Source organism: Stegodyphus dumicola, chromosome 3 (assembly GCF_044657685.1).
Source record: "Stegodyphus dumicola isolate Sdum_Otavi_A_Nest chromosome 3, ASM4465768v1".
Lineage (NCBI taxonomy): Eukaryota > Metazoa > Arthropoda > Arachnida > Araneae > Eresidae > Stegodyphus > Stegodyphus dumicola.
The window spans coordinates 73301112-73328849 of record NC_140770.1 but is presented as its reverse complement, the minus strand read 5'-3'; the positions used below and the strand labels follow the sequence as shown (position 1 = coordinate 73328849).

At 30.6% G+C, this 27738-nt stretch overlaps 1 pseudogene across 1 annotated transcript in view; it reads left to right on the top strand.

Annotated features, from left to right (window-relative positions):
- Positions 1-27738, top strand: part of LOC118195081 (5-hydroxytryptamine receptor pseudogene) — a 677424-nt pseudogene that overhangs the window by 526238 nt on the left and 123448 nt on the right. The window contains exon 5 of the transcript XR_015040225.1: positions 24281-24555. The product of XR_015040225.1 is annotated as a 5-hydroxytryptamine receptor pseudogene (transcript). The remainder of the gene's footprint in view (positions 1-24280; positions 24556-27738) is intronic.

The following is a 27738-nucleotide window of genomic DNA, read 5'->3' as shown; positions in this document are numbered from 1 at the left end:
ATCACCACTTGATATGCAGGCCAGAAGAAATGCGAACTTGTCTGTAAGAGGAAGATTTTTATTGGGACACAGTTTCAATTGAATACCAGTTATATGCATCAACTTACATCCCATTTAAGTAATCAGCATATTACATAGCGTGCAACACATATTACATACATTATAAAATGTATACAACATATTGCATTCTATAGGATTTGGTATTCATCAACGAACGCTGGTATTACTATATTCCAATAGCATAAAAATGTACGTTATCTGGACCATTAGTCATACTGCAGTTAGATGAAGGATGACTCAATGATATGGTATTATGAGTTACTTAGAAAAGATGATTTTAGAGATGATGATGATTTTTTTAGAGATGACTACATAAAGCATACGGATGCATGCTGTTAAGAAACTGCTTGGAAGTTGATTGGTAGTTCTGTTATGGTGAGAGATGTTTTTCTTTAGGATGAATATTGTGTTGAAGATTTCTTAACAGTGGAGACATTTCAGACCATTTACTCCTTTTTATGAATGGCATTTTTCCCGATGCTTGTACTAGGAGGATATTTTAACGCCCCTCCCACGAGATGCAGCACAAGGAGAAGCAAGTGGATTTTGCTACCTTCCCCACTTGGCCTTTCCCTTCTCTCCATAGAATATGTTGTGGTCTCAAGCAGACCCTACATACCACCTTTCAGAGACTCTCAACAAAAATATTGCACCGTGGATGCCAATAGAAAATGTTTGCCTTGATATATCCTAGCAAATGTTCTAGTACAACATCATTGATTAAATATCACTCTGAGTATCGTAATTATTTGAAGCATAGAGAAACTAATATTGTTAGCTAGTTTTGCCCAATTTTGTTACTTCACTTTATTTTATTTAAAGTTATAAGGGGAAATAAACTATACTGCCATCTTCCTGCATATCATTCTGTTTAAACAAAACTGTTTATTGGAATTATATATGACGATTTAACTGATTATTTAATATAGCACATAAATATTGAATTTGAATAAACTATCACTAAACGAAACAAGGTGTCAGCTTATTTCAAACATAAGTATAATACTACCAGAAATAGTTGAACATCTAACTGCGCTTCGACATTTTAAATCTTATCCAAAATATATTCGTTTTAAATAATTGATTCGGACCTCATTAAAAAAATATATTATCCATTATTTAAATGAATTTCACTTTGAGCTGTGACCTCATTAAATTAACTTAACAAATAAGTTTATTTGAAAACATATGCGCTGTGATATTTCGTTTAGAGAGCGGAATAAATTAATTTACTACTCAATTACTATTTGATTAGACGAAAAATTATCTATTAGAAAGCAAATATTTGCTTTATTTAGTAAATCGATACAGATTTAAATTTTCCCGTGCTCTTCTTTTCTTTTTTAAGTTGTGTTGCCAAATTAAAACTGTTTCACTACAGCGATCATGTAATTACCTAGATTAATACAATTTTTGTTATATACTTAAGATATATGCCCTGAAAAATTCTTTATAAATACTGAAATTTATTATTATTTCAAGTCACTATATAATAAATATAAATAAAACTGAAATAAAACCTTCATCTTTAGCGCAATGGGCGTTAGCCCAGGAGTGCTATTAATTTCGTTTTAGCATTTGAAAACTTTAAATATCGGTTCATTTTTCAATTTCTTGCCGCCAAATATTATCGCCCTATGTTATATTTAAGAAAATTAAATAATGAAGAATCTGCATAAATGTATGCTTGATTCTCGCATTCTGCTAAAACTACGATACTTAGAGCCATCAGATTTTAGATTTTAGATTTTTTACATCAGATTTTTCGCCCATATTATTTTTGCCCAAATTTGAAATATGGATTTTGTTTTATTACCCATTTCATATTTTGAAAAGCTTTAACGAATTTTTGATTAACAACTTAAGGATTTCAAAGCGAGCAATGGCAATGTTGTACCAAAAAACATTTTTATCTCCAGCGCGTAAGACAGTCCAACGCTATCGTAAATTCTAAAGATATGCTCAGTTTAAAATTATTTTGCGATATTGCTCTTGAACTGAATTTTATGGTTTAAGTGCGAAGAACATGATATTTAATAAATAAAGCCAACAGACAAAATGTTAAAAAAACGCCCCTTTGAACGTAATTTAAAATCTGAAACCTTTCAGATTTTTATATTGTGTCTTTTGTTTTTACTTTTGAAGTTTAAAAAAGACACCGTTTGTTTTGCTTAAAATTCTCTTTACGAAATCATTTGAAATCTATGTATTTGAAACAGACTCGATATTACTAAACTAAAAGGAGATTTTTTTTTTATTTTTAACGTAAATATCGAAGAAATGAACAAAAGACTCATCAGCAGACTTTGGCTTCCTGCCAAGTTTCCAATAAATCTGCTGGTTTAAACTCGGCTTAAACCTAAAAGCTATTAAAACTGAAATACAAACCATACAACCCAATTCTAAGAGCAAAATTAAAAGTTAAAAAATGTCTTATAAAAGCGATTAAAAGCAAAATAGAGATTATACGTCACGTAAATGTTAACTGAATAACCATTCTGAAATCCATTTTCGAAAAATGTCAAGGGCAAAAATTTAATTAAGAGTACCAAATTTCATTATTTAATGAACGTGATAGCTTCGTATTCCAAAGGGATAAAGGGATAATATCCAACCACAAAACTGAATTACATCATTAAAGCAAATTCAAAGAAACATTTTCGAAAATAATGAATTTCTAACAGAATTTAAAAGTAGTTTTCGTTTAGATATGATTTTAAATAACAAAGTAAGTACTTAAATTCGGTGTTCTTTTCTTCGAGTTTGACTGACTGTCCATTAAATTAACAACACTTCATACTTAAGCACTTTCTTTAATCCTTTATCTGCAAGTAAAAGCAATTTGCATGTAAGTACTATATTTTTATAATCCATCGCTACTCAGTTATAAGCTTTAAATGAAACAAACATAACTAAAAATTTTCATGCTAACAATACATTAAACTTTAAACAAATTATCCTACATACGTTTATGCTTTTTTAATTCTGTATTATTTCTCTGTAACACACTTTTCTCTTTAAAATTAATTGTTTTCAACTTTTATCTTCTAAACACAGCATTCAGAGCCTTTTACCATATATTCAAACAATCGCAGTATTGCTTATGGTATGGAAAAATTCAGTTTAACTATCCAAGACTCCACTTTATTCAAGGCGAAATTTAATTGTAACGCATTATTAATTATATTTTATTTAATCTTTGACGTGAGTTTTACACGTATTACACTCAGCGCACGAAAGTTTCGCGCGTTTGTGAGTTTTTCTTACTAAGTAGCAAAAAAATTCTACACCTCATTTATTGGATGTTGAGACAAAATAGCGATGAACAACTCCATTCTGTAAATTACAATATCACTGTAAATGCTGATAATTTCTCATTGAATAAACAATAAATGTAATGTGTTTCAAATCGTATAGTTAGCTATGTTATTAAACGAACGATTCTGTATTAAAGTACACGGTGTTAGAAACAGCTTTTTACTAATTAAACGCGCTGGAAATGTTTATAAATTTATCCAAAGCTTGCAGTACAGTTTTAATTTAAAAGTTAAAGTTAAAATGTTACGGCTACAAAGGATGGTATTAGAAAATGGCTGCTTGGTGAGACAAATGGAAAAGAAATTAAAAACTTTGAACGTCACTTACCAAATAGCGCAGATGATAAATGACAGGATAACGTAAAGTGACGTAACTGTTTGAACTTTTTCAACGACTCTTCTAAAGACATTTCTAATATCAAGAGAATAAACAGAATAATATTCTTAAGACAATTTTAATGTATTACTAAGTTATTTTTTGGCATATTTTAAATTTTTATTTTTAATCTTAATGCAAGAGAAACCATTTATTACGATAATGCAGTTTCACTTGAAATTATTGCATATATTTTGTAATAAATGAAAATGATAAACCATAAATATAAGTATAAATGCATGCATTGTTTTGCTATTATGTAGAATTAAACATTCTAATTGTGAGGAGGAAAACATAAATGTTTTATTGCGCATATAAACAATCATAACTGTATTTATTTAACATATGAAACTCAAATACAATATATAATCGAAAACCTCCTTTTCCTTTCCACGTTTAGTCACACCTCGAACATTCGAAGTTGCGCTCTATTCAACTGAGATTACAACGCAAATCTGATTGATATCCCTTTTATGTTTTTAAATAACTACTCTGTTCGATATTGACTGTCACATCATTGGTCCCTGAATTCGAATCCCGAAAGAGTCGTGGGTATTTGGGATATTTATAGTTTGGGATATTTATAGTATATATACCTTATGTTTATGGCTAATATCTCTCACCCTCTATGGTGCACTCTGGGTAGTTCTCTTGAAGAGGCTTAACTACTCATGGATTCGGGGATTCCGGGCATTCGAAGTGTCCAGCCATTCAGGAAAATGTCATAGGATATTGTCAAAGGATATTGTCAAAGAATACCAAAGTCGGTCATAATAATGAGGTACTTCTAGGGTTACGTAATAGTCATTATAATAGTATTACAAATAAGCTAAATGAAATGATTTTTATGCTGAAAGGCGCAAGCTCATATAATCGTATTATTCTATACTTTTCGTTTAACTCACATAAAAACGTTTTCTAATAACACAATAGAATTTTTCATGAAAAAAACGTATTTTAGTTTACAATCCACTCAATTTCTATGGATATTTCTCGTGTAAGCTTCGCAGTAAAATTTAACAACCAACAACAAATTCTAATCGCAAGGAGCATTATCATAAATATTTGAAAAAGCTTTCACTTATGAGATCTACACTTTTCGACACGATGATTAATTTGAGAATATGATACGCACCGTTAACTGTGACTGGTTCGACTCAAGTGAATTTATCAACGTCATAAAAATGGATGAGAAACTTCCCTAATTGAAAATATTTCTCATAACTAGCCTCCCTCCAATAATACTAATAAATACACGCTTTTTAATGGCAAACACGGGGAAGATATTAGGCCATTAAAGGTTATATATTTGGCACATAAAGATGTTTCCTCATTCATAATTGCTACTTTGAAGCATTAACGATTCATAGAAAGCTTGCGAAAACCCTTATTTTGTATCTTGAGCAAGCATCTTTATTGCCTATTTCTAAGCTACTTACAAAATCTGGAGCCGAAGAGTCAATTTTAAATGATGCTCTAAAGAAATTTCTTAGTCGTAAATCAGTGAAACATACTTACTCAGAAAAGGTCATTATGTTATCATATAAGCAATGATTGACTCCTATAAAAACTATGTTAAATTTCTGTGTATCCGTTTATATGTTTATTACAAGCTGATTATATGTGTGTTTAGACCTGTATAAAAGGTATTGTTTACTGATGTACAAGACTTTATTTGAATTAATGATCATAAAAGATATACATAAGGCAAATGGTTTCTTGATTAAAATAGAAAACATATAAAATGAAGATTAAAATTTCGAAGTATTTGCTTCTCGTAATAGTTTTAAAAACAATAGTTTATTAGATATACAAAGATTACTTTGTAAAGGTACTTAATAGACTGAAAATCTATTTAAAATTACTTTACTGTTTTTTAAAATTACTTTTTGTTTAAAATTACTGCCTGAGTCTGTACTTTTTGATTTTACCCAGTGCTATAAAAACAACTGCGCATGCAATAGAAACCAAACGTAATCTCTTTCGGATTAATATTAATAAGCGCAAAGCATATCAGGACTAAATTAGTGCCACTGGTATTCAGAGATCGCATGTTATTGCTTCTTTTAGTTTTAGAGACTCGTAAGTCTTTCGAAACGGGAAAATGTACAAAATCAATTATGCCTTCAGTGGGATCCGAATCAGAGTTCTTCCATTTGGTAACTGAAAGAAGAAAGCAGCTGAGTAGTCTAGATTTCGTATCTTTCTACATAATGTGTTGCCTGCTTAATCTTTAATACATATTTATGATGCACTGACCTTCCGCAAGCTATTTCCAAGCTTCATTGGAAAAGAAGCAGATTATGACTTTTTATCGCAGTCCTCATTATTATTAATTTATTTGAATGCTTCAAACATTACTTGGAGTCAATAATTTTAGCTATACCTTCATTGTCCTACTCTGTTTTTCATTTTCAGTGCACTGTTCAATTAGTTAAATGAGAGTTTGAATAACTTTCGAAAACTAGCTGTATTTGTAACTTTTTACAGACGAGAAAGAGGTTTCGCCTATGTACGATAGAACCTTCCGCAAACAGTTAATAATTGTACTCATCTTTAAACTAATATAAGTCTTCTCGGTGACGTGAATTCTTTTAAAACTGCTTACGTCAGCGTTCCCCGATCTGTGGTCTGTAGATAACAAATGATTCTCAAAGGTCTGCCATTGAGGTCTTCCTAGATTCCCCCCCAAAAAAAAATTAAATTCAAGTTAACTGCGAATACCAAACTACGGTTGAAATTCTCGGATTCTGGAAATTACACATGTAAATCATTGACCAGCTTTTCTCTAAAAATTGACATTTTCTAATATTTATTTACCGGTTACTTTACCTATGGGCTTTCTACTCTAGTCTTAGTAACAAAAGGAGGATTTAAAGCCCTATGATTGTTGTACTTCTTAACCAGCATATCTCCACACATAGAATAACCAGGCAAAGAATCGCCAGGTTCATCTATCTTATTAATATCAGTATTAATATTTATTTAATTTTTAGTTAATGAGGTAAAGATTAACCTTGAATTATTAAAATCTTGCTAACTTAAATATTTAATACCAATGTAATTTGAATTGGAGCAACCGGCTGCATTATATGCGTTTTAACACTCACATGTGTAATTCATTAAACATAGAGGGTAAAGAGGGTAAAATTAAATGAATTATAATTCATCGTGTTTTAAAAATATAAGTCTACTGGTATAGCATATGATTAAAAAAATTACTTCCTAAGAGGGTAAGAGTAAGGTGGTAGACTGAACATTCTAAGTAGACTCAACTTAGAAAAAGTATGAGAAATTCTGTATGCGATTGTGTTCGATAGCGTGGGTGTATCAGTGTAGGCATATCAGTTGTATTTTTCGACTTGCGAATATTCTAGCTTACAATGAGTTTATCAAGAGGTAAGGCCTTTTTAAATCCAAAACCACCTCGGATATAAACAAAACATTATCTTTTACAAAATAAAGATCAATGTAAAAGAAGAAAGCTAATATTTTACATAAAATAAGAATCATTCTAACAATATCAGTCTCTTCATTCGCTAAAAAAATTAAATATAAGCTATTTTAAGTCAGAGAAGTTACTTGAATGCAACGCAAAACTTTCGAATTCTTTTCAGTTTATTACAACGAGAAAATGTTTATTGAATTACAAATATGAGTGTTAAAACGCATATAACGCAGCTGGTTGCTCCAAATTGGTTTTGAAATGAAACAGAAATGAATTTCTGGCGAAAAGATAGTTTGCATGTTAAAAATAACTTAATTCAGAATAAACTGGAAATGAGATACGGTTGTTGTAGGTAACCAGAGTTTGGTTTGTGAGTAATTACTCAACATTTACGAAATGCTTTAAAGCTTTCTTTTCATCGCTTAAGACGGTCGTGGTAATAAACATGCCCAACTTCTTCATAGTTACCACATTGGCCAAAAGAAATTTGCATCACGCTGTCATTGATATTGGAGGTTTATGCTATCTTTACCGCTGTTCTCAATTTGTCGTATGCATCTAAATTGCTGAGTTTTATCTTTATTTTATAACTACAATATTTATTCCTTATTTTATTTATTTCTGCCTTATATATAAAATTAAAATTTATTTCAATTTAACATTATTGCTCAAACAAAGGTTTGGCTGCTGAATTTGTACTATTATAAGAAGTACAATTTACTTTGAGGCTTAAATACTTAAATTTTGTTAATTATCTAAATTTTCTAAAATAAAAATTTTATTTAGATTATTTATTGCTTCATTATTATTTGCCAAGTTTGAAGCATTTTTTAAAATTCCCACTATTAGCTTACACTCTCCTTATATCTTGTTCAAATTTTCAGTCCTTAATAAAAAAATACTTTTTATTCATCTACTCAAGTTCAAATACACTTTTTTAAACTTGTAGTGTATGACACTTGATGTTAATACAGTTTTTTCTCCTATTAAAAATGTTTTTTAAGTTTGATTTTTTTTTAATTTGTCTTTGTTGACATAAGTAGGAATTCAAGAAAAAAACTTTTATATTACTTGTTTATTGTGACTTCCATAATCCGTCTTGTTATTTAAGTAAACATAGCTAACAGAAATAATAAACTCCTTTCATTAATATCGTTAATGTGTTTGATAATATTTTATCAATGTATGATTTTAAAATACTAAAAGTTATTCTGCACAATTTAAAACTGCTTATTTAGGTATTTCATCAGATCAGCAAGGGAAAATCGAAAGAATAATGATACTTAGTAAGATAGTAATTATAAAAAATATATACGATGATTTAATCCCTATCTTAAGAACAGAAATGAGCTTATTAACTCCGTGCATATTCAGTAAGGAGTTCTGAAATATTAGTTGGTATCATTTTCTCTTACCTAATGATTCATTATATTCTCAATTGATTAAACTATCTTTATAACTGCTTTAATTCGCAAAGATTACTTTGTATTATTAAACAAAATCATTTCACAAAACACATTTGACTTTTTTGCTAGCACCAACTGGTACAAAGATCCGAAACAATGATATCATATGAAAGCAAAGTATAAACATGACAATTCTTTTGTCAAAAGCATCAGGAAATTGCTGCATGTCAGAAGCGTCCAGAAAAGCACTTAAACAGTTAAAAGCTTTTCTGATATCCATGTCTTATTTTTTGTCATATAAATTTTATACTCTCAAAACATTATCACTATTTTATTTTATCTGTACTCATATCTATTCCTTAACATTGCGAAGAACACATATGCTCACAATGGCTTGTTTGCGCTTTGTATAGTACTGATTGTAACTTAACGATGCTTGGTTGACATAAATCTTTCCTCGGGATTAATTTTAATCACTGCCGTTCGGTATTAAGCCTCTAGTTAATTAGAAATTTTAAAATACTTTACGGAGATTAATTATGTAAGGTACTCAGATGGTATTCTTTTTTGCCTTAAAAAAGGTTAAATGCATTTCAAATTACAAACTAGGCACATTAACCCCCAAAAAAATAATATGTACCAATAAAGGTCAAATTTTTTATTCATTATTTCTGAGAAAGAAAAAAAACCTGCGTCTGATAGACGTTGATACTGATAGACCTTTGTTCACAATCAACGCCAAACTGAAGTTGCTTTTTTGTGGCATGTTTCTTTTTCACTTCATATCACCATGTTTCTGATTTATGTTATATTTTGTTACTAGTTGAATTCGACATCAGTAATTTCACTGTGAGGGCTGCGTATCTATTTTTATGCTGATTCCCAAGTTATGTAGCCAGCTTGATATCACAAAATCTGCCTGTAAGAAATCTAAATGTGCATTAAATTCTACTTAAAATCTGTCTGACGTTAGGGATAGTTTTAACCTAAACTATGACTACAGAGAATATTTTAAAGCAATCAGGTATTCAAGATTACAAAACGTTGTCCGTGTTTTTCATGTTTCATTTCTACTTTTCGAAAGTAGTTAGAAAGCAAATAACTAAACAAATGATCTATGACTCTATTTTTTTTTTTATTTTTATCTAGAACTGTTAGTTCATAATTTGAAATTATTTCCCTTCTGAACACTTTTTACTAATGACTATTATTAAACATTAAGTACTAATTCCTATTACTAATTATTAGCTACTGTAATTAAAACACTATTTACTAATTTACTTAATTAACACTATTAATTACTTTCTGTATAGATAAATGGATGGATTTTTTTCATCCTTTATCTATCCAGAAAACATAAAAGGCTTGAGACTAAAATTATGCTTCTTCAGAAGTTAAAAGCATAAATAAAAAGTGTTAAATTTTAGACAGAAAGCAAGATTTCTGCATCAATTACGAGAAACAAAAAAAAATTTCATGTTTTCCTAATTCCCTTTACTTTGTTAATATGTTCGGTGTATTTAGTAAAAATAAAAATTTCATACCTATTTTAAAACGACTACAGATCACGTCGAAATTTGAAGAAATTAAATGTGTTGAAGTGTGTAAAAAGAACTGCTGTCATGGGTAATATATACAGAGATTTCCTTAGAATTTCTTCATAAAGAAACAAAACTTTTGTGTACACTGGTAATTATTTTCCTTTCGCTACTTAAATTACTTAAACGGTGAACAAAACAAAAAAAGCTTAAAATCAGGTTTGTTTTGTAAACATATCTTAAGTTAAAGCTTTCCTTTTTCTTTATACTTAAGTATTAAGAAACAGCGAAAAGAACGCTCAGTTTGAAGATGAAAGAAGTGTTGCTTTCTTAGTAACCATTGCTTTAATCAAGAAATATATCATCAAAAATATTATGCATACCAAGGTTAGACTAGGTTAGGTTATTTAATTACGGCAAAGCCTGGAGGGCTATCTGCCTAATTATGCATCCCAAAAAACAAAATATTTTAATACTTAAGTATATTGTCAAGAAAGTCAGTATTAAAGTCTATCCAATCTGGAAATGATAACAGAATGCTATGTCATCTAGAGCATCAAATTGCAATACACAGTACAGCCACTGGCATCGTCCATTAAATTCCTCCTTTTATAAACTGAATTATCATCTCCAGCCATTTAAAAATTATCATGCTAGATTTTTTTCACGGTCCAAAATGCAACCTTAAATAGTTGATAACATGGAGAAGTAGTAAAGGTGGGTCAAAATAGCAAATATTTGTGAACCAGGCAGTCCTAGAAACACGGCGACACTTAATGGCATATACAACGTTGTTCACAACATCTCCCCATTTAGTAATTATGGCTAGCGTATTAGAGTGCAGCATGTTATCACGATCAAAGGATATTCCAAGAATAGTTGCTTGGAGCTATCTCAAGGTAATTAATAGATGATATAGTCTCGTTCCATTGGCACACAGAATTACCACATGTATCGGTCAATTTAAAGAAGCTACACAGCTCTGAAAGCGGAAATCTCAGGAAGACTCTTAGACAGGAATTGCTCTTAGACAAACAATATAGCTTTATATAAATTTACAATAAAAGGCTCTAAATGAACATTGTAGCATGCACAGCAGGAATATCCATAATATCTGTACAATTATGGTTTAGCAAACATATCATTTTCGAGAAACCGTTAACAGTGCATAGTCCTGGAGATTGTCTGATTTCACAGAATGTGATCTCTCTTTGTGGGCTCAACGAAAGAGAGACGTTGATCGTACTCAACCTGTTGTGACTGAATGAAGTCCAGAGGACACCGTTATAATGTTACGTTATGTCATGCAAATATATCTCACAAACTGCAAGAATGACCGAAGAGAAGGATGTCTTCTGTCCGAAGTTACCTTCAGGAAATAGCTTAACAGTACAAAATAATAATATACCTTGTACTAGTCTTTGGCTTCCCAAAATGCTTCCAAAATGTGTGTTTCTCTTCATTAATCTCTCCTTCAAACTTCCACATACTTCTGAACCATACAATATTTAGGTAGCATAAAATTATACTCTAGAAAGATTGTTGTTAATAAAGTCACGTTAACTCCGAAGATAATCGAAGACAATAAACGCTTTGATAATCTCTGACTAGAAATAGCACAAAATCAGCAATTTTCTAACGAGTCACTACATATTTCATAGAATGCTCATTTTATATATTCAAAGCCATTCTACTCTCCAGTTTTCATGTAAGATAGAAATTACGATAATTTTTTAATGTTCGTTTATTCTGTTTAAACATAAATAAGCTGGTTTCGGACTTTCGTAAAATTTTGTTATGTTTCGTTTTAGGTTAATAATAATTATTACGATTTTTCATAAATAATGCCGTCTATTGTTACACCAAGCACAGGGACTTCACAGCTGTTTTCGTGAGATTTATCAACTATTTCAAATTCTTGTATATTGCGCAAAGCAAATGGGTCAGTTCTATACTTGGGTTCAGTAGAACGAAAGCTATAGAACTGCCCCCTCACCTCCCTTTTTTTATGCAGTGTACCTTAACAGAAATAATTCTGGCATTTTTAATTATTTTTAAAAAGTATACAAATATTAAATATGTCATTCAGTTTTACATTTCTTTAATATTAAACATTGAATTTTATATGGCTGTTAACTTTCCTTATGATGTCACGGCAGACTCGACTGATAAGCTTCATTTTGCTTTATGTGATTAATATCATCGGTTACATGTTCCTGAAAAACAAACTGCATTACAATAAAAAAACTTTGTTTCATTTTCTTTTTTTTTATGAATTTCAATTCTAACAAATTGATTTCCTATCTCTGGAAACCTATTTAGTTTAAAATTGCTAACCACAATAAAATTATGCTTATGTTACTTTGATATCATTCAAAATCTTTAGAAAAAGTAATAATAAAAAAAACATCTTATTTTGTTTAAATACGCCATAAATTTTTGCCTATCATAAAAGCACTATAAATTCTTTCTTCAGTAAAAGTTTCCAAAGAGAGTTTGCTGAGATGTAAAAATGGATGAACTCTCTCGTCAACAGCCTGTTACTTAATTTAACTTTTTTCACTCCTTCATCGATTAAAGAAAAGGATAAAGCATAAAAATTAGAATGACACAGAGGCTGCATACATTTGGTTTCTACCCATATAAGCCTGGAAGTTGAGCGGCTAATTGTAAAGCAATAAACCAAACGGATCGGAAGTTTTAAAAAGATAGCAAAACATAAATAAATATACAAATGCTTTATATGGTTTTCTTAACGCATTGCTCAGCTCAAAAAAGAAGTACATGGGCTACAGCAAGTGATTTAGTCGCCCAGGCTCTCTTAATGTTCTCCGGGTTGTTTATCCTCTACTATCGGTTTCTTTTTTCACATAATCAAATGTTGCTATAATCTATGCTTTCACAGAGAACTAATTGTTTATTATATTCAGTCAAAAGTGTTGCTTTTATAACTTCTTTATAAAACGAATATTCTAATATACTAAGTTTTTTTTAAATGATCGATGTTATTTTTGATAAACATAAATACTTATCAATTAATAATATTTTGATTTGATATATATCATGCAGAAACAAACCTTAAATTTTAGTATGCTAACAAATTTTGATTATTGTGTTTTCTGAAATTTAACAACGTTATCAAAGTTTTATTATTGTGTTATCTTAACCAATATACTTCCTTCAAGCTGATTCGGAATTAATAGATCCGATGAAATTGTGTCCCCAGACGTAGAATGGCATGTGTTTTTAAGAAGCTAATTTCAAGTTCTGTCATAATGCACCCTATTAGTGTTTCGCAACTCATAACTATCTTCATAGGTCTTAGATTTTAAGTTATAAGATATTTTATAGAGTAATATTAGACATGTTGATTCGTGCTACTTTTGCCAACGAACTTACATGAACTCTAATCTCTACATGGACAGGTAGACATAGTAAGAAATAATATGGCAGATGAAATTAAATGAATGGATAATGAATACGTGACAGTAGCAGCTGTTATACAATTATGAAATAAGAAAGGATAATGATTATTTCTACATCGACATGTAGAGATGATAAGAGAGTATATGGTGGTTGAAATATGACAAGAATTTGATTGATGTTTTGATATCTTTTCTGTAGAAACTTAAGGAAAATGCATAAAAAACTTATAACAGAAAATTGTATAATTTTCCTCTTATTTCATATATTACTTATCATGTTCTATGCGTAAATTCCAAACACAGGTTCCTTTAAAATCAGTCCACTCATTTTGAATATCTTAAAATTTCAACAATAGCAACAATCAATTTCCCAGACACACTTTTTAAGCAGTCTTAATAATTTTCGCGTTGGTAGTTGCAGGATAAGCCTGATACCTCTTAAGTACCCTTTATTTAAACTTGCTGTGCTTCACACAACTTGGCACTTAATTGGAAGTCTTAAATTCTAAAAAGAAAAATCACAGCTAAAATTTAGCTAAAACTTTATTAATATTGAATGTTTTAGGTGGACGTAAAATTTACCGAACCTTATTCAGGACTTGCAAGATTTTAAAAATAGAAACTATTACATATATACAAAACAATGGCCAATATACCCGGCTTCAACTAGGCGCCACTTCTAAGCTTAGCCATTAGCAAATGCAAGAAAACACTCAATAAATCCAAATCACAAGCAGATGGGCAGTTCGTGGGCTAAATTGGTTTCCAGCTGCATTTTCAAAGTTATCTTTCTAAAAAATATACTTGCTCACTATTATACTGCTACTAATTTGCATTTTGGCCAAACTGGCAAGAGATTCAAAGGCTACAGAATGAAAATTAACACATTACATAAAATACACTTTCTCTCAATAAATCACTTGTTAAAAGAAGATTCCATTTAGCATATATGTGCTAATTGTAAACCTCTTTAACAAACTTAAAGTCACTCTAATTTATATGAATAAAATGCATCTTAGAAATCAATTTTAGAGATCGAATTACGTCATATTGTTTCTATTTATGTGCATTTAGGTTGTCCCATGCACTTGATTTCATGTATAACTTTCATGAAGCGTGTTCTTAATCCAAATGATTCTCAAAGTATGCCACCTATGGTTACATCCGCAAGCTTGATCCAACCTGTAATACCTTGCTGTCATTGAGGTCATTAAGTCAGATGTTTAATGGGATAAGAAGATGTCAAGACTGTCATATGTTCTCACTTTTACTCGATTTAAGTGTCACCTTTGATTTTCTTCTTATCACATGAGCTTTTTTTCTAAACAGAATATCCACAGCAAATTGATGATACCCCGCATTATAACCTGATATGGTTAAATATTAGACGCTGCTGACAGCCAGATCAGAATGCTGAAGTATTACATTCGAGTTGAAATACTTATTAATTTTAATAACTATAATACCATATTAATAATGTTATATTTCTAACTCATATCCTTCCTTCAATTCTTACTTTTTTTCACTTTACTTTTATAAAGATTAAATTACAATAAATTAATTTAGTTAACCAGTTAATTTAATTTTAAAATATATTTTTTCATTTTAAATAGATTTTTAACACAGCTCCGTTTACTTGCATCCTACAAGCTTACATGTGACATACAGTAGTAAATTATGACCGATTTTAACAGATATTTTATTATAACGTTTATATATATATATATATATGAGTTAACCAATTTTAACCGATATTTTATATACATATAACGGATTTTAAATATATTATATATACATATATATATATATAACATGTTTATATATATATATACATATATATAATATCCATTAAAATCCTCTTTTACCTCTCCTTTTCTTATCACTCTATATACATAGAAGATTCCTAAGATTAGATCATACAACATTTATATATATATATATATATATATATATATATATAATATCCATTAAAATCCCTTTTACCTCTCCTTTTCTTATCATTCTATATACATACACATATATATATTTTTTAAACACATTTTTACATAGATATAATTATTTGTATACGGTTAAAATCTGAATTCTTTCAAATTCGAGAGCAATAATCCCTTTTGTGTTTAAAATGAATATAAAAAATAATACTAAGAGAACAAAATTTATAATATAAAAACAATAATAATAATTAATAATAATAATATAATTTTTAATATTATAATAATTAATAATAATGAAATAATAATATAATTTATAATATAAAATTTATAATAATAATAATAGTTAAGCTAAATAGTAAAAAATTAAAATGAAAAATACGTTACTAGAAAAGGAAAGCTTTTTAGTCTTTAAATTTTTAGAATAAATTGATAGCCAAGATGCACATAAGTAACTTAAAATAGCTGAAAGATCTTTTACTGGACTTAGTAAACACAAACTAGAATAATATAGTTAACATCCTCGGTTTCATTAGCGCAATCCCTTTAGTCTAAATCTCTTAAAATAATTTTTAAATAATTTATGTCTGACGACATTTGAATCTGGATAAAGTTTACCAAAAATTAATTAATTTTTATTGGAGAGAAAAGTATGCAAAGAAAAGTGTTTCAAACTTTGTGCGGCTTTGAAAGTCTAAGGTACTATTTTTTCAGTGCAAATAAAATCTTTTCTGTAAGCATTCTTACAGCTAAATACAGCATACAATAGTATAACTGCTTAATTTTAAGCTTAAACAGTCTTAATCAAATCAGTTAGCGGTTAAAATGAAACTGATATTTTTGGCTAGATCTTAAACTTCCGGCAGCATTTTAATTTTCTATAATTTAGGGCATGAAGAATAGAAACATGTACTAAATACATAAGCATAAAATGTTTGGTTTGTTTTATTTTGATTATGGCAAAGCGTTCTAGGGCTATCTTTCTGAGGGAAAGGATGTCTTCGTGGAGGACCTTTTAAAGGAAACAGGCTCGTATGCACGTTACACATGGAGAAAACCACGAAAATGCAGATGCAGCCAGCGACAGGCACTTTGCCCGGATTGGAACTACTAATGCCGAGACAGAACTACGAGTCGTACTAGTGCTCAGAGATTTTATCTCTCGGCCGCTAGACGGGCATGAGCATAACATATTCATAATAGTTATTCGAATCTCGCGAATGGGCTGGCTGCATGGGTGCTTTCGTGGTTTTGCCCATGTGTAACGTGTATACGAACCAGTTTTCCTTAGAAAGTCCTCCACGAAGGCATCCCTCCACTTAGGTAGATAGCCCTAGTGTGCTTTGCCATAATTAAATACACCACTACCACCACCATAATAATTAATAATTCTCGAACATCTAAAATTTATGAAAATCTTCCTCTCAGTGCTTAGAAGTCCTTGTCTACCTTATAAGCCTCTACTACCTTAGATATACGAGTACCTTAGATAAATACTTCTTTAGAATTGTGGAAATCTACCTTAGAAAGACCTTACCTATCTTATAAATGTATAAGAACTGGCATCTAGCTTTTAAAAACGTAAATAAAAACACTCATAGATTTCAACAATAAAAGAATCTATTAAATTTAATAGCTGTAAATTAATTAAGAAATTTAACCTGGAACGAAAATACATGAATCTGTTTTTATAAGAAGAAATAATGTTGAAAATACCTAGGAAACGTGAAGACAAAATATGTAAAGGACAACTCTTTAGCATTGAGAAAGAGGAGGTAGTTAGTAAGCAATGAAACATACTAAAGAAGATTTATCTAGATTTCTTTAACCATCGATACTATCTTCCTTTGGTATATCCTACAGAATACTGTCAAATTCTACCATCCATTAACTGTGATTTGCAGCAAGATTTGAAAAAGTCTTAAGACGCAAAATAAGACGCAAAAAGCTTTTTCAAAATACGAATCAAATCTTTTTCAAAATACAAATGCTGTATAGTCTTCCATAAATGGAGAAACGGAGGATTTAAAGTAGATAATAATCACAATGCAATTTTTTATATTGGCCTATATTTTTTAATATTTTTTAGTGGGATTATACTTCGCAGACATCTTATTGCGGATTTTAGACTTATAATAAAAAATTATAATCTTATTTATTTGTTTTCAAACTTATACAAAGCTTTGTTAGCAAAATATATCTCTCGCTTTGTATATATTAACTCTTTAGCTAAAATTAAAGTTCCAGCTTCAGTGATATATTTGATACAAAATGCTATAAATCTTCGGCTAATTTAAATTAATTAATCTTTAGTAATCTAAATTTTAAAAAATCTTAGGTTTATACTATAAATAATTTTTTTAATTTATTTTAAGGATTAAACTTTAGAATATTTTCTATATTCTTAATAATAGTACTTTCTGAGTATCTCCCTTCATCTCTTTGCTGTTCTTTGGATGTTCATTTATGATTTTTATTATTAAAAGCAGTAAATCAGAGTACTCTTTTAAAAGACTATATATATAATATAATTATGTTATCCGTTTCAAAGGTTTGTTAAAGCAATCATAGCAATTTCTATATTTAAAAAAGGCATATAATTATTCTTCTCATAATAATATTTTGTTGACAAATATCAGTTATAAAATGTTAGAATATTTACTTTCCATTTTATAAAATATAGCTATTCAGTATTTCGACGCGAGTGACTAAAAAGTAACAAATAAAAAAGTACTAAAATCCAAAACATGCTGATGAAAACATTGGAATTCATTTAAATTACAGGGGAAATAAAAATACCAAAATTATAATAAATAAAATTTTAAAAAGTCTAAAAAGAGTTCAGATTTTAACGTTCACCCAAAAGGTTTACTTAAGGTTTTCTACTTTTTGAGCTCGAAGTCTACCAGTATGCTGTTGCACTGCTGCTAACCCATTTCTTTTTGTCCTTTTAGCTTAATTACTTAACATCATTTTCTTCGTATTTCCACCATATGCAATTCAACAGCAAAAACCCAAACTTTTAAAAGCAGCATATGTTTTAGAATTCCCGATGTTAAGTGTTGGCATACATTTTTCTATTTCTTTTTCAATATTCCCTCGATTCATCATATTATAGTTCAGTTTTCTTGTAAGATGGCTCGCAAACCTTTAATAGTTTCTGTGTTGAATTTATTAAATAAGTATCATGTTCTTCGTACTTACTCCACATGAAATTCAATTTAACAGCAAAACCATAAAATATTTTTCGGCGTATCTTTAAAATTTCCGACATACAGTCTCGCGAGCTGGAAATAAAAATGTTTCATTGCGTACAATGTCGCCTCTGCTTGATTTCAAATCATTGAGTGTGTTATCGAAAATCCATTGTAAAGTTTTACAAAATATGCATCCAGGCGCGCATGATCGGGTGGAGAACTACGTGATTCAAAATTTGATGACCCTAGATACCGTGATTTTTTCACACTGCTAGGAACATACATACATACACACATACATGTGGATTCTTCGTTACTTAATTACTTTAATAATAATATAGAGTGATAATATTTGGTGCCAAAAATTTGAAAAGTGATACAACCCTTTATAGTGGACGATTCAAAATCCCGTTTCAAGATTAAAAGCCCGCCCTTTTGGAATTAAAAGGAAGAAAAAAAGATGTTTATTAATGCGCTAACTAGTTTAAATCTTCAACATTTTGGTAGTATTCGGGTTCTTCAACCTTCTTACTAAATAACATATAAAAATATATTAGTAATATAAAAAAGAAAAGAAAATACTTAAAACACAGCGGAGGATTAGGATTTGTAATAAATAATGACATTCCTTCTCGTATCTGCTCCTGCTATAAGTGTCTAACACATTCAGCTGATAAGTAAAACATCCGTGGCTAAATGCCTGCACAAATGATTTTTCATGATTTTGAGCCTGAAATGGCCTGTGTAATATCGCTGGCATCTAAACCTGGTACCAAATGCGTTTCACCACCTAGATTTGGTTGATTAAATCTGGTGATTTTTGCAAGTCACTCTTTAAGTGAGAGGCTAAGCAAGGGATTATAGCAATCTGCTGTGCGTTCTTTCGTAATTTAAGTCGTTAACTCATTCGGCTATAGTCTGTTGCTTTAGAATAGGCATTTTAAACCCGTTTCCAACCTTCCCTATTTGCGATCATAAGGCGTGTCGTTATCCCATTTCCTCCATATCATCTGAGACTGCAGATGAAGTCAGCCTTTATTCGTGCGCTTTTCAGGAAGCGAAATGGAAGTGGAAAGAAGAAACAGCCTTTAAAAGCGACTTAAATCATCTGCTACAGCTGTGGTTCTTAAGGCTACGAGGCAAGTCGGATAGCGGAAAAACAGTCTTAAAGTTCCTGTTTTTAAAGTAATAGATTATAGCAAGATGAAGATCCGTGGTTTGAATTCCGCAGAAAGCAGAGGATTTTCTATATATTGTGCTATAAAATGTCTCGCATTCTTCTACTTGTGCTCCCATGGTGTGAGTGGCTGAACTTGAATAGCTCGGCGGCGGAACAGTCAGCTTTTCCCATTCTCTATTTCCCAGTGTCCAGTATCCAGTGGTGTCTGCACATTGTAATGTAGGGGTAGATCATTGCCTTGCTTTAAAAGAAAAATTAAGTGTTACTTGCTATTTCTGCTTTACATACTACTATATGGAAACTTAACACGGAGTCATCTTTTTTAACTTTCTGATTTAAAGCCACCTCTTATAAAATAAAATTTCATAATAGTGATTTTTTTATCATGAGTTTGTGTGCTGATTTCTTCACGAAGCTTTTATCATACATCATAACAAACTATAATTCTTGTTTGAATTCTAATCTTAATACAAAATTATTTTGCGATTTAAGGTAGTCTGTTACTAATTTTTTTTTTTTTTTTTTCAGATCTTGTTTTTTCCTACGTTTTGTTTTAATTTTACACGAAAATTTATCTATTAATGTAGAAGTAAAACAAGATCTTAAAAGCATATATTTTTAATTGAAATATATTTCTCAATTAAAAATATCCTTCTTTTTACAATACATTTTATCTTAATCTCAAAGTCTAACAGGCCGAAAATACCTGCAGACCCAAAAAGTCGCTAGAAATCTCTTGCATTAAAAATTCCTTTTCGAATGCGCTTCTTGTTTCAAAAACATGGCAAACTGCCAAAAAGAAAGTTTTCTTTGATTACGGAGCTGATCCATTGCACCATACCGTAAGTAAAAACGTTACGTAACGTCATATGTAGCCTAAGCTAGAGTTTTTGATCTTTCCTTGTATCACGCTGTGTTTTTGTTCGCCTTGCACAATTTATTTAGCCTTTGCTTTAGACTTTAAAATATCATTTTCAAACATATTAAATAATAGTATTGTATCAAATAATGTGCTGATTATATTATTAGCATTGTGAGCGTGTAAAAGAGTATTTGCACAAAACATCAACACCATGAGAATCTGTTTGAGCATATTTTACACATGAAATAAACTTTCACATGACAATTATTTTGGTTACGTTGTAGAGACTTTAGCATTTTTTATGCTGAGAAACGTGAAAAATGAGCAATGCCCTCAACGGGACTCGAACCACTCGAATACGCGCCGAGTGTCCTGCCATTACACCACGAAGGCATGATAAGAAGGCGGAAAAAATACGTTATAACGTAATAACTTTTAATAAAGCTATTAAGGAATTAAATTTTTATATAGGCTTAGCACAAAAAAAACATGTCTGTGGGAATAGTGTTTGGTAAAGTCGGATTATAGGCAATAAATCTCTATCCTCGTTGGATCAAAATTACACGTAATAATATTCATGAAATTATGGAAAATTTAACCTTTTACAATAATTTCTCTAGCAACAGAGTTACTAAAAAGTACTTGGTAGAAATTCATTTCTTTAGAATTATTGGCTTCAATTATCATATTATATAAAGGATAAAATTAGGAAATTTGTGTTTAATTTATACGGAACCTGTGTAACTATTTCTGGCCTTCAAAACTAAGTCAGACTTTTTATAACATGTATACAGGCAATTTAGTCTTCCATAGAAATAATGACAACCCTGAAGAAGGTCTAAAAAAATTTATTTTTTAAATTTTATTAGAACATGTATTTAAAAATTAATATAGTTCATGTAGTAAAAATATGTCACCGCTTGTTGCTAAATTTAATAAAACATAACAGTAAAGCAATTAAAATATAAATTTCACGTGATAAAGTCCTGTTGTCAGCTTTGGCTCAGGCCCTGAATTTACGTGAGCAAACACAGCTAGTAAGAAAGTTAAAGCCGATCTAAACAACTCTGGGAGCTAAGTGTAAACAGCACGCAGATCAGCCTTCACTGCTAAAGCTTCTTCTTAACTTTAAGAACTCTGTTCTTTTATAAGTTCATTAAATTTGCATCCTGGTAGGAGCGGATGACATTAGTCGTAAAAATAAAAGATAATGAGTCTTTTCTTCAAGTAAAAATGGTTAACATTCCATGGCTTTGATAGTTTGACAGATTTAAGACGAAATTCCTCAATATAAGGTTTATTCCTAGAAGATTTTTTAAGGTATGGAACTAACTCGAACTCCGAACAAAGTCTGTGTAAAATATTTAAACTTCGTATACTTTTACTAAAAACGTTTTAGGTAACTAAACTTTTATTTCATCCGTTCCACAACCATTTGTCTACAAGCAATCGCTCAAGAGATATTTATGTGTCTACAATTTTAGAAATACTTGTCTAGTTTTATCATTTGATAAAGCTAGACATATTTGACGGTAAACAGCTTGAATAAACAAATATTTCTAGATTTAGAAAGTATATAATTTTTTATTTTTTATTCAAAAAAGCAAAGCTTTTCCTTTGTGACGTATTTATTGCATTAGTCATTGCAACAGAGGGAACATCTGTCAAACTGTTTTATTGATGACTGACTTTTTAAGGGCGAGCAGCCTGATGGACTTCATCTAATGTCTGCTGACCAGGAGAAGTAAATAATAAGAACAATATAAACACGTTATTTATATGGCCCATTTAAATTCTCGGTTAAATTTTGGCTTTTCTAGAATAAAATCGACGAAATTTCTCTAGGGAGTTATCATATTGTCTTATGATGCACTGAAATTTACTGCTTAACTCTAAGAAAATTTAAGACTATTATAGACCATTTAAAACTATTTATATATTGTTATATAAACTTTATATACTATTTAGATAATGATATATTTATTATACTATTGTATCTATACTATTACATTAATACTATTACAATTTATTTAAGACCATTTTGTCGTACATTCCTGAAGTCGTGTACCTTTAGCAAACACGAAAATGATTTCCGATAAATTTTAAAATGATTGACGTTTCGAAACAATATCCAAATTTAATAAATAGCCCCTTCCAGTGTGTTTGATCTAAGTTTTTATCTTTCTTTCGAATCGCCGAAGATTGGATCCAATCGCTGAATCCTGTTGTTGACGAATTATTGTCCACCACCTTTTAGTTCGAGCGCCACTATAAAGATTTTAGGTTTTCTTGAAGCAAGAGATGTGAAAAATGGACAGTAGCCTTGCGGAGTGTCGAACCTGAACCTCTCAAATACGCGCCGAGTGTCCTGCCGTTACACTACGAAGGCATGCTGGAAGGAGAGAGAAAAAGCCTTCTAATATGTCTACAGACGTTTTGGGGATCACACTTTTTTATCATCATAATTGGTCTTGTTGTAAAGACATACTGGAACAGATAGGGTTGCTAGCATTCTTGAGCCGCTGGATGTGCGAATACCAGTCTTCTCTTATAAATATTTATACATTCGCCTGTAAAATAAGAAAACTTAACGGTATCTGCCTCTCGGTTCCTCTATCCAATTAGAGAACAATTTCTTCACGTTTAAAATCGGAATCAGACTTGGACTGGGTCAACTGACTGGTCTGTCAGCATGCTCATCTTTCATACTTTCAATAATGCAAACTTTATCCTATTATTATATCGCATTGAGTGTCAAAATAGATAGATTTATATCCCTAGCTGTTGTTCATATAATATTCCTGTATTCATTCATAACAATTATTGTCAACTTTTAATCTATATTAATTGTAGTTTTTTAGATTTATTACCAGCGTATTTAGATTTTAAGGGATTAATCAATTTCAAGGGTAAATAAATAATTAATGGTGATAAACAATTTACTAAAGTAACTTTATGAATATTGTTTCAATGCAAGAAGAATGTTTCCGGTAAAGAAAGAATTATTTACAAAGTTCTTATTTCTGTTTGTTAGATTTCAGTTTGAATATTGCTGCTTTCCTCCGAGCTCAGAAAAATAGAAACCTTCGAAATTATTATTTCATCAGCTTTTGATTTGCAATATATACGGTGGTATCACGCGTAGCAAAAGTGATCCATTCAGTGATGTCTTTCATTATGCTGGACAGTAATTCCTACAGATTATTGTGAAGGTTATGGTGTTTTTTCCTTGAATCCGGCTTTAGGTCTCACAATATCGTGTAAAAGGAATTTCAGAGCATATAAAAACCACCGCCAATATTAGAATTGCTAGGAATTTAATAGTTTATTAATCTGGATAATAGTTTATTAATTATGAAAATATTTACATGTGTTACTTAAGTACATCGCCACACAGTTTATTTCAGTTTAAATCTTTCACTGGAGAGAGAAACCTCAACCGTCCTTTACGTTCCTGCATGTGTGCTTTTGTTTTGTTTTGTTTTTCGTAGATATCTATATTTCAAAACTTCATCTAACATAGTCTTCCTTTTCTTCTAGATGGTCTTGAAGAACTGCATAGTTTTGTCATTGAACAGCTCAGCCATTCTGTTCATCTCTGTTTATTGGGATGTTACTGATTGCTTGAAACCTGAATCCCTTAAGCAACTTCCGTTTTAAGACATCTGAGATGAATCTAATTTCCACTTCTTCTGAAGGTCCTTGGCAGTTATAATAAGCATGGACTCTTTGTATTGGTCATCCTCCTCATCAAAAGAAACTTCTCTCGGGTTTCGCAGTGCTCTTGGTAAAGATGGAAATGCAGTTCTTTAGCGGTAATGTAATATTAATATATGTTTATTTTTCCGATACTTTGCTCGCTTTCTTTATGCACAGTCATTGTTTTTGTATTAATGTGCTGTTAAAATAAAAATTCCAAGAAATTTAGCTTTAAATTTAATGTGGCACAATCCGCATGTGCTTCATAATGGGGCGGGCAGAGCTTTTTATGCAGGATATTTTTCACTGAGAGCTGGCCTTCCTTACGCGAAACGTTTGTTATACGAGTCATTCGTTATGCGAGGTAGCAGTTATGGGTTAGTTAAGAGTAGTAGTTATTTGAGATAGGTATTTGACTATGTGTTTTATAAATACGACTTAAAAACACACTCTTCCTAAATATGTTAGGTAACGCCACATGTGTGAAACAAAAAAGACTAACTTTAACTATATTGAAGTATTATATTAAATAACCACTGTAAGGATCGCCGTAAATATTTCTAGACAAAACATATTCCTCCAACATTTTTTATTTGCCACCGAAACAAGATTCAAGGCTGTCTCAAAAAATCGATCAAGAATACAAACTGGTTGAATCGAGCCTAACAGACAGGACTTCCTCGCAAGAATGGTTTTCTGAGAATTTTGGCCGCGCATAGAGAAACAACACATTATATAATAATCTATATAACAGTGTTTTGTTTACTTCATGTGTTTTATTTACAGAGTGGTCATAAAAACAGTTTCCTAATGCATGCACCCTAGCGGCCTATCCGCTCAACGAATTGAAATGAAATTTTTGATATTGTTACTTGAAGGTATGCACTCGAGGTTATGATTATTTGAAACAATAGATTACGGTTAGAATGAAAATATTTTGAAATCTTTTAACGGCAACCCCCCCGTTTTTCTTGCGCAACTTGATTAGCGCGTTGAAAACCACAAGCAGCGTTGGAACGATACACGTATGACGAAAATTGCCAGTATAAAACATTTGTAGGTAACTATATCTTAAATTTGAAGTATCACGAATCAACAGTGTCTTTTTATCGAACTGGAGATTAAAACAAACCAGAATCGTTGCAAAAGCTATAGTTGCACAATTGCCAGGAATCGAACCAACTAGTTTGTATTCGTCCTGATCGTTGCTTTCAGTCTGCCATCACTTAAACCTCGAGTTTTGCTTTGGAAGCAAAGAAAAGGAAATTTTAGGAATACGTTTAGTTATTACGTAGTATTACGTAGTACATTTAGTTATTACGTAGTATAGTAGTTAAGTATTTACGTATTTGCAACTACATTAATATTTCTTTAATACCTGTACAATTAATCCTTTGCTTTAGTTACAATGTTTAAATAAACGCTGGCAAGTTTTCTAGCTTTAATCTTCCAGTTTTCTTTTCTAAATAAATCTTTCTTGTCAAAATATACCTATGACCTATTACATTCTTTGAATCATAAATGTTAAGCTTAAAGTTTGCATTGAGGAATATGCTTTGATGGATGTTTTAGATCCGTAAAATGCTTGATTCAAAATAGTTGACTCTTATGAAAGCCAAAATTAATACTATCCGCGGTATCGTAAGTATGTGGTGTTATAGGCAACTGATGACTATCGGAAGTGCAATTTTTATTTTATTCCACTATAACTGTTAGCATTTCAGTCTCTGGAAAAAATTTTTAAATATAGAATTCGATGTTTATTCAGTAGTAATTAAGCCAGTTTTCTATGAGTCAAAAGTTTATTCACTGACAATTTAGGGCGAATGGGAATAATGACATCTGAAATTGCTTTCTCATATGCTTTAACGTTGCTCTGAATTTATTCTTATTATTTGTAATTAATATTATAAAATTAAACATCTTTGCCTTTATCTTTTCGAAGATTCTCTAAAGATAAAATTACAAAGTAAAAAACTGCGTCGGAGCTGAATCCTCAATTTATCTGTTGTTTAGCTAAAAGTCTTTCAAAGAACTAAGTTAACTGAAAGAAGCAGATCTGTCTTTTTTCACTTTAAAAAAATGAATAAATAATGCACTGGCGTGCAAAATAGCGACAGAAACTCCAAAGAACAATTCGTAGAGTAAACGTAAATGACCGTAAAAATCCATAATGTTAGGGAGTTGATAAAAAAGATTTTAAAACTCCGTGGATGTAAAGTATAAAGAACTCTGTGGATCGGAAATACGAAAGTGAACCCTGCCGTGAGGCTTAACAAAATGGCACGACGAACAACGGGAAATAACGTTAGACGAGAAAAATAAAAAAAATATGTACATGTACGTATATTTACATAGAAGCATTGTTTTGAATTTTGCTTTTTCAATAACCCCACATACTTAGTTTTCCGTCTACAGGGCAGAAGAAAATAAAAAGAAAAAGAAGAAAAGGAATTTTTTTTTCAATGAGTTACTTATTGATGGAAGTAGCTTTTATATCATACACTAGCAAAATACACTTACCGGTTTTTCTTGCTCAACGAAGCTAACTAAAGTGCGAATACGTAGAATTATGCAAAATAAATTTTTCAAATCCCGTTGTTGGAAAGTAATGAGGTAAACAAAGTGGAGAGCGATTCTGCAAATAATCCGCTAAAAGGACTTCGATTTTCTAATAGCTTGTTTAGGCAGGGATGTAAATTCTTATATTTTTTTTTTCAAAAAGCCCGAAAGCCTGATTTATGGATTTTTCTCTTTTTTTAGTTCTAAGAGCATAATGTTCATCTTTTTTCACATTTTACTATGGTTAAAAATAAGCTAATTTTCCTGTAAAGGAAAAGTTCTAATTTTTATTTTCATTGACGTTTACTATGAATGAAAAAACTTGAATATTGTCTGGAATTCATGCTTTTGTTATACCAATCGAGTTGCAATTAATTTTAAAGATTTTAGAACCCGCAATTCTTTTTAATTAACTAAACTGCACGATAACAAAAAGAGGAGTACTGTAACATTAGAGCGAGGAAAACTGTATTTGTGATGCAAAACAACAAAAAACAGCAACGTTAATTGCGATAACTTTAGTTGAGAAAACAACTTTAGTGGTCGATTATCATGTTACTCTAAATCAATTATAATTAATTCCGGATTTATGGCGATAATATCGGAGAATAAGTCTACATTATTTTGAAACCGTGATTAATCCAAGGGCAGTGAAAGAACATGCAGGGAAGAAGAATAACTTATGTTACTATTAACAGAAAAATGTTATCAATAATATGTCTGTATTTTCAAGTAAT